Here is a 7,929-nt window from a genome sequence, read left to right as displayed (position 1 = left end):
ACCCAGAAATAAAGAAATAAAAAGGAATAAAGTATTGATACGTAGACATCATGAATGAATCTCAGAAACATTTTGCTGAATGAGAGAAGCCAGGACAAAGAAGACAAACAAACAAATGAAAAACTAGATAGTGTAAAATTTCATTTATACAAAATTCCAGAGGGGGGAAATTCTCATCTATAATAATAGAAATAAATTAGTACTTCCCTAGAGTGGGAATGGCAGGGGTGGAGGCGTAGCGAGGAGGAGGAGAAGGAGATAGGAGTGTGCAGCAGGGAAGATAACTGATAAGGAACTGTTAGAAACTTGGGGAGTGATGGAAAAGTTCTTTGTCTTGATTTTGGTAATGGCTTATCGGTGTATATATTTGTCAAAAGTCAATGACTCAACACATAAAATGCATGCATGTATCCTATGTCAATGAGATTTCAATAAAGTTGATTTAAAAGACTGCTGTGAACAAACCCAAAAGTCTAACCACAAGCAAGTTTCTAAAGGTTTTATGGATCCCCCCACTTCCCACAGGAATAGGAAGACTTCCAATATGTGTGGTACAGAAAATATTTTCTCCTATTACTTAAAAGGCCTTTACCACATGATTGTTTCCTATTAGATACTTCTCTCAGATACTGCACCAGCTAAAGTGTAAAACTGTTCATGTTTTTCCCTGCTTCAAACACAGTTACATGTTAATTATGTGTTATGAGGTATAGGTACTTAAACAACCTAACATCTGTGATCCTTAATTTCTTCATCTGTAAAATGGGAATAGATCACCTCAGGATGCTTTGCAGCACCAGTGCTTTTCCACTGGCCACTCTCTCTGGGAGGAGGCCTGTGGGCAGCAGCTATGTAGCCCAGCTGGAATGGCACAATCCTGAAGCCCCATTTCCAAGAGGAGTGGCAGCAGCATGTGGCCACATGGTTCAACCAGGTGGTGTGGAAGATCTACAGACGTAAGGCCTGGCAAACCCAGGTATGTCACACTGCCAAGTGGACCTACCTGGCCCATGATGAGGTGCCCCACGGGGAGGTAGCACACCAAAGTGCCAGTAGGCAAGGGCTTCAGCTCGTTGGACTTACGGGTAGGTGCCTGGCATCCACAAGAAGGTGGCATGGACCATTGGGATGTCAGTGGATCCAAGAAGGCAGAGCAAGTCCACGGAGTGGACCCCCTGCAGGGGTGCTGCTCTGAGCTCATCCTCTCCTCCAGGAAGCCGTCGGCCCCCAAGAGGGGAGACGGCTCTGCTAAAGAACTCAAATAGCTACGCAGCTGACAGGACTGGTCGCGCCCAGACAGGATGTCTGTAAGAAGGTGAAAGCCAGACATGTACAGACGAGGAGAACTTCAAGGTATTGCCAGTCTTTGCACTGCCGGTGCCAATGTTGGGCTCTTTTGGTATCTGGGCAAAAAAAGGCCAAGGAAACTGCAGGACAGGATGTTGAAAAGAACAAATACAGTGGCATTGGCAACACATAATAAAAAATAATGGGAATAATAATATTTAACTTCTCTGATCAATAACCCCCTAACGCTATGCTAAGCACAGAAAAGTTTATTAATAAACTTAGTAAGTGTCACGATTGAGAGTTGTACTAGTGGCTAAGTTTTAAGAACCCAAACTGCTTCCTCAAGATCTTCCTCCCAACCAATGATTACATTGAACAAGGTAAGTAGAGCCCACCAACATTTGGTTTATACCCATGCTGACCTCAATCAAACTTAGAGAACAGGTCTACAGTTCTCAACATATCTCAACCCATAGTCCCAGTCAAATCTCTTTAAACAGAATACAAATTTTTTTCTTTGCGATTTCATCATTTATTGCTTCACAAAGTTCTCTCCAGATTTCTTCCAAATAAAGCCACCTAGACCATTGTTTTCCACATTTTCTTAAATTGTGATAGAACTACACATAACATAAAGTTTACCATCTGTATTAGTTTTCTAGGGCTGTCATAACAAATACCACAGACCGGATGGCTCAAACATCAGAAATTTTATTTTATCATAGTTGTGGATGTTGGGAAATCCAAGATCAAGGTGTCAGTAGATTTGATTTCTCCTGAGCCTTTTCTTCTTGGCTTACAGATGACCACTTTCTGTTTCCTCCCTTGGTCTCTGTTCTATGTGCACACGTCTCTGGAATCTCTCTGTGTCCAAATTTCCTCTTAAGGGTACTAGTCAGATTGGATTGGGCCTACTCTAAGGGTTTCATTTTAACTTAATTACATCTTGAAAGGCCCTGTCTCCAAATACAGTCACATTCTGAGACACTGGGGAGTTAGGACTTCAACATTAATTAATTTGGGCTGAACACACAATTCAGCCCAAAACACCATCTTAACCATTACCAAGTGCAGAGGTTAGTAGTGTTAAGTCAATTCCCAGTGTCATGCAACCCATCTCCAGAACTCTTTTCATCTTTGAAGACTAAAATTCTGTACCCATTTCACAACAACCCCCCATTCCCCCTTCTTCTCAGTCCCTGGCAACCGCCATTCTACTCTGTGTCTCTATGAATTTGACTACTCTATGCACCTCATTAAGTAGGATCATATAGAATCTGTCTCTTGAGAACTGGATTATTTCACTTAGTATAATGCCCTCCAGGTTCAACCATTTTGTAGCCTGGGTCAGGATTTCTTCCTTTTTATGGCTGAATGATATTCCATTCTATGTATAAACCACATTTTGTTTACTCATTTATCAATCAGTGGACACCTGCGTTATTTCCACCTCTTGGCCGTTATGAATAATACTGCTGTGAACATGGGTGCACAACTATTTCCTCAAGATCCTGCTTTCAATTCCTTTGAATATAAACTCAGAAGTGAAATATCTGGGAAATTGTATGTCTAAGTTTTTGAGGAACCACCATATGTTTTTCACAGTGGTGGCACCATTTTACATTCCCACCAATAGAGCACAAGCACCACCAATTTTTCCACATCCTTACTGATCATTCTTTTCCATTTGTTTTTTGTTGGGGGATGTTTTTTTACAATGCCTATCCTAAAAGGGGCTTGATAATATTTAATAAAAAATTAATATAATAACTAATGATTAATGATGGGGTATATTTTCATGTGCTTGTTTGCCATTTGTATATCTTCTTTGGAGAAATGCCTGCTCGAGCCCTTTGCCCTTTCTGAGTCAGGCTAAATATTCTTTTACTATTACCAACAGTAAGAAATATATGTCCACCTAGTGTGAATTTAGGCCCATGTGCATACACACACACACACACACACACACACACACACGTGCACACACTTGCTGCATCAGATTCATCCTAATATTTTCTATTCTGTTTTTCTTTTAAAATGCTAGCCACCATCCACTAAACTGTTTTTACAACTGACTAATAGATTGCAACCTATTAAGCTTGAAAAACAAGTTAGATCCTATGTGTCTCCACCTCTAGAGAGGAGTTCTTTCTTCTACACGTACTGTGCTGAATATCTTCTCTCTGTCCTGTATAGATATACCTTCACTCTTCTCACCCCACTGCATTCCCTAGGAAGCTGATGTTTGTGAACCACATTAGTGGACTCCTATAACCTCTGACTTCCTGGTGGGCTTGACCATAAGAAGTACCTGCAGGAGAGCTGGAGGGAAAAAAAGACAAAAAGATGGAGCATGTATTACCCTGGCTCCCTCCTTGCCACTCCTCATAAGCAGCTTCTGCAGGTTTAAGTAACTACTACTCATTCTCATGTCTTCAGGCCTGTGAAGATAACAAACCCCGCTGTTAGTAGCTCCCCAAGCCTACACTATCTCTTGGTGGGTCCCCAAACCCTGCCCACACCTTCATAAATAGTCCCTTTCTTAAATGCTCTTCAAATCCTCCTGTTTGAGCGTGCCTTCTCTTTCTTGCCAGGGCCCTAACTGCTTAAATATAGATGTTCATCATACTATCCTCTCTGCTTTTCTTTATACTTGAAACTTTAAAAAAGTAAAAAGTAAAAAGAGAAGTTAGGAGGAATCATTCTAAAGTAGAGATGGTCCTTAACTTATTATGGTTCAATTTAGGAATCTTCGACTTTACATGATACAAAAGTGAAACTCCGTAGAATTTGTACCTTGAATTTTGATATTTTCTCAGGCTAGCGATATTCAGTATGAGTCTCTCCCATGATGCTGGGCAGCGACAGTGAGCCACACTTTCCATTCGGCCACATGATCACAAGGGTTAACAGCCGATACTTAACAACCACTCTGTACCCATACAGCCAATCTGTTTTTCACTTTCAGCATAGTGTTCAATAAATTACATGGAATATTCAATAATTTTTTACAAAATTATTTTTGATGATTTTTTCCCCAACTATAGGCTAACAGAAGTGTTCTGAGAACATCTCAGGTAAGCAAGGCTAAGCTATGATATTCAGTAGGATGAAGTTCAGTAAGTAAGATGTATTGAGTGCATTTTTGACACAATATTTTCAATGTATGATGGGTTTATTGGGCCATAATCCCATTGTAAGTTGAAGAAGACCTGTAACTAGAAATGATGCAGATGCAGTGAACGCTTCATCAAGTATTTGACTCTCTGCTTGGTCATTTGGCTTGCTTCCAACCTGTCATGAGATTACAGACATTTTCTGTCTTTTCTTCATTGTCTTGTATTTTTCCACTAGTCTCAGTTTACCTGTTCATTTCCACCAAATTTACTCATCACTTACATTATTTCTACCAACCAACTTTGATACATTTTCCCCTTCCATAAAATAGATGCCCTTCTGATTACAAGGATCCATGAAACCAAAGATATTAAAGGTGATGGACAAAGGGAATATGAATTACACCTTAGAAATGCCTCCTCTTTTTGCCCCTCCACTCGTGATAAAAATTTCTCTTGGGATTAGTTCTTTCACTGAAAAAAAAAAAATTTGTTCCATACAAAACTAGTGTTACTTATTTCTAGACATGTTCTTCTTGACTTGGATCAGGACAGAAAAAAAAAAAAAGTAAGGAATTAAATATGTCGTTTTCAGGAACATTTTTATCTTACAGGTTTAAAGTAGACCCACAGTAGAATGATTTCGCATCTACTATCTTCCAACCAATAGCTTCTCAAACTCACTAAGAGGACAAATGTCAGGAGGAGGAGCATCGGCAAGCACAGGAAGACAAATGGAAACAGAAATAAAGACTGATAGAATGACAGAGCTCAGACATTGGTCTTGAAAAAAGCAAGAGAGAACAAGAAGAGGAATCTGATTTATATTGGAGAGGCTTTTACTGGTTCCTCCTCACCAGCTCCTTTCCCCCTTACTAAGCCAAGAGTCTTTATAGCTCTCTCACATTTTAAAAAGAGCATTATCTTTCTCTCTTTCCATTTCTCTTGTCTATTAAGACCCTTAGAGGAGTGGAAATCCTTGATGGTACTAGTCACATGGCAATAACCTCAGGCCGACTTTGATTTTTTTCTAGGGAAGCAATTTATAATTGTCTCCTTATTGGTTTTTGTAGTTTACAGGAGAGAAATCCAACCAGCTATACATCTCCTTAGTTCAACACGCCATCCTAGTTAAATATAAATACTTCCTTAAAATACATTGCCATGATAGAACATGCAAAATACAGACTTTGAATCTCCTTTTTTTCCTGAAATCTTAGTTCTTGAAAAGCAAAGATTTTCTGTGTTGGAAACCAAGTTGCCTATTGAGCACTTATTATCAGCCGGACTCGGTTTTAGAGCCTTGGAGAAGCAATGGTGAGCAATATAAAACTCGGATCTCAAGAAATATATAACCAGCCAGGGCAGAGAGGTAAATAGAGAAGTAGTTACCAAAGAGTGTGTGATAGTGATCACCACAAGGGTATGCAGGGTACTGTGGAAACACAGAAAGTGTGCCTACCGGATGAAGAGACCCACGCAAGGACTCTTAGAGAAACATTATCTAATCAGGTGAGAAGTAATAGACCACTAATATTTACCACGTGGTTACTAGAGCCCAGGCATGGTTCTGGCTCCCACTCATTGAATCTTGGTAATAATGTCAAAGTGGAGATACTGTTACTAACATCACCATCGTCATCATCATCATCACCATCAAGGTTCAGGAAGGTGATGGACTGGGGAAACCAGGAGCCAGGATTCCAATGCAGGCAAGTCTCGTTTGCTCTGAACTAACCATGCAAAATAGCCTTTCTGAAAAGGGAGTAGCGCAAGCAAACCCCAGAGGGGGCCAAGAAAGCATGTTCCATTGAGGAGCTGAAATTCGAAATTCCACATGGCTCAGCAAAGAGCACAAACTATCAGGAGGAGGACAGAGGGGAACCGAGATCCAGGCAGGGGACAGACCACGAAGGGCCATTAAGGAAACTGGACTGAACCTGAAGGCACCGGGGAGCCGTTCTAGCGTTTGGACTGGGAACTGATAAGGCCAGACTCACATTTCAGAAAATCACTCTGGGGGGGCGGGGGGGGGGGATTGAAGGGGATCAAGACCCGAGGCAGGAAGAGCCATTAGGACACGTCACCCTGGTCCAGGAGCAAGTGGAGGGCCACCCGTCAGGATGAGGGAGATGAGCGCCGGCGCGGGGGGAGCAACGCTGGAGGCGCGAGGGGGACGTGGCCCCGGGGAGGACGCGGACGCGGGGTGGACGTGGGGAGGCCAAGGGAAGGCCAAGGGGAGGCCGCGGGGTGGGGTGGTGTGGAGGGGGGGGTGGGGGGGCGTGGAGATGGGGAGGCCGCAGGGAGGACGGGGGAGCCCGGGGGAGGCCGTGGGGAGGCCGCAGGGAGGACGTGGATGCAGGGAGGATGTGGGGAGGATGTGGACACAGGGAGGACGTGGGGAGGCCGCAGGGTTGGGGGGGCTGCGCGGTGCCCCCGCCGCCCGGGCCCACCCGGCCAGCCACAGCGCCACGTGAAGAGAGCGGCCCGCCCCCAGCGAGTGGGGCCCGGGGCCCTGAGTGGCAGGGCCGGCCGGGCGGGCGGGCCAGGACGCCGTGGCATCCTTCCGCCAGGAGCCCAGCAGGCCCCGAGCTGAGGCGGTGCCCCTGCTGCACCTGGCCCGGTGCCCACGTGAGGGCCGCAGCCGCCCCGAGTCGCAGGTGCTGCGCGGCCCCGGAGCAAGGCAGCCCCGGAGAACTCGGGAGAAGCCTCGCTGAGACTGGAAGCATCACGACGGGCTAGGGGTTCCTTCTGTTCCAGTTAAAAAAAAAAAATTGTCCTCCTGCTCCGAATTCACAGGGTTCCACAGACTTAAAACAGCTCAGCATTATATGCATTACATTGTGAGGCGACCCGGGAGAATGCTGGGCTGTGGGAAAGGCTTCCGTGTCCTCAGCGTGCGATCCCTGCAGCCTTTGTCGCCACTGATACTCATTCAGTAAACTTAAAACATCAGCAGTCACCCCCAGCCTTCCTCCCTCCCAGCTCCGCGTCACTCGGGCAGCAGGAGAGAAAGGAGCTGTTGTGTTCTTTCAGATGGATTGATCCCAATGTTATCTAGATGAGCCTAAAGAAAAAAATACCAGTGACGTTTTATATAGATTTTAGACTTTTCCATTCTACTGTCAATGTTATTTTATCTGTTTCAGTCCCAGAGGGTGACTGATTAGGTTTAGTTATATAAATCGAATCTTTGATGCCTTCACATCTTTTTTGAAAGAGAGGTGCTGTCGTAGCTGGATAGGGAACAATCTGGTTGACAATCCTGCCATTAAGTTACTGAACATTAAGACACTTTGTTGAGGTGTATTCTATACTAAAAATAGAAGTACCACACTGCCTCAATTATACACACCCAGTCGTCTCAACTGCCGTTGAATAACCCTGATGGCTGTTTCCTGGAGAAGGAAGAGAGATGATAAATAGCTCCTCTTTTAGTTACCAGAAAAATTTTTCATCATTCGAAAAAAAGAGTCCATGCTTGTGTTTTGCAAATTACAGAGCATAGACATCATCTTACTCA

General features: G+C 43.8%; 1 pseudogene; it reads left to right on the top strand.

The window, feature by feature from the left end:
* The first annotated feature begins 850 nt into the window (after positions 1 to 850).
* LOC112915574 (large ribosomal subunit protein eL13 pseudogene) lies at positions 851 to 7,123 on the top strand (annotated as a pseudogene).
* The last annotated feature ends 806 nt before the right edge of the window (positions 7,124 to 7,929 follow it).

Source organism: Vulpes vulpes, chromosome 14 (assembly GCF_048418805.1).
Source record: "Vulpes vulpes isolate BD-2025 chromosome 14, VulVul3, whole genome shotgun sequence".
NCBI classification, from domain to species: Eukaryota; Metazoa; Chordata; class Mammalia; order Carnivora; family Canidae; genus Vulpes; species Vulpes vulpes.
The sequence above is the reverse complement of the archived record's forward strand: the minus strand, read 5'-3'. Positions and strand labels throughout refer to the sequence as shown.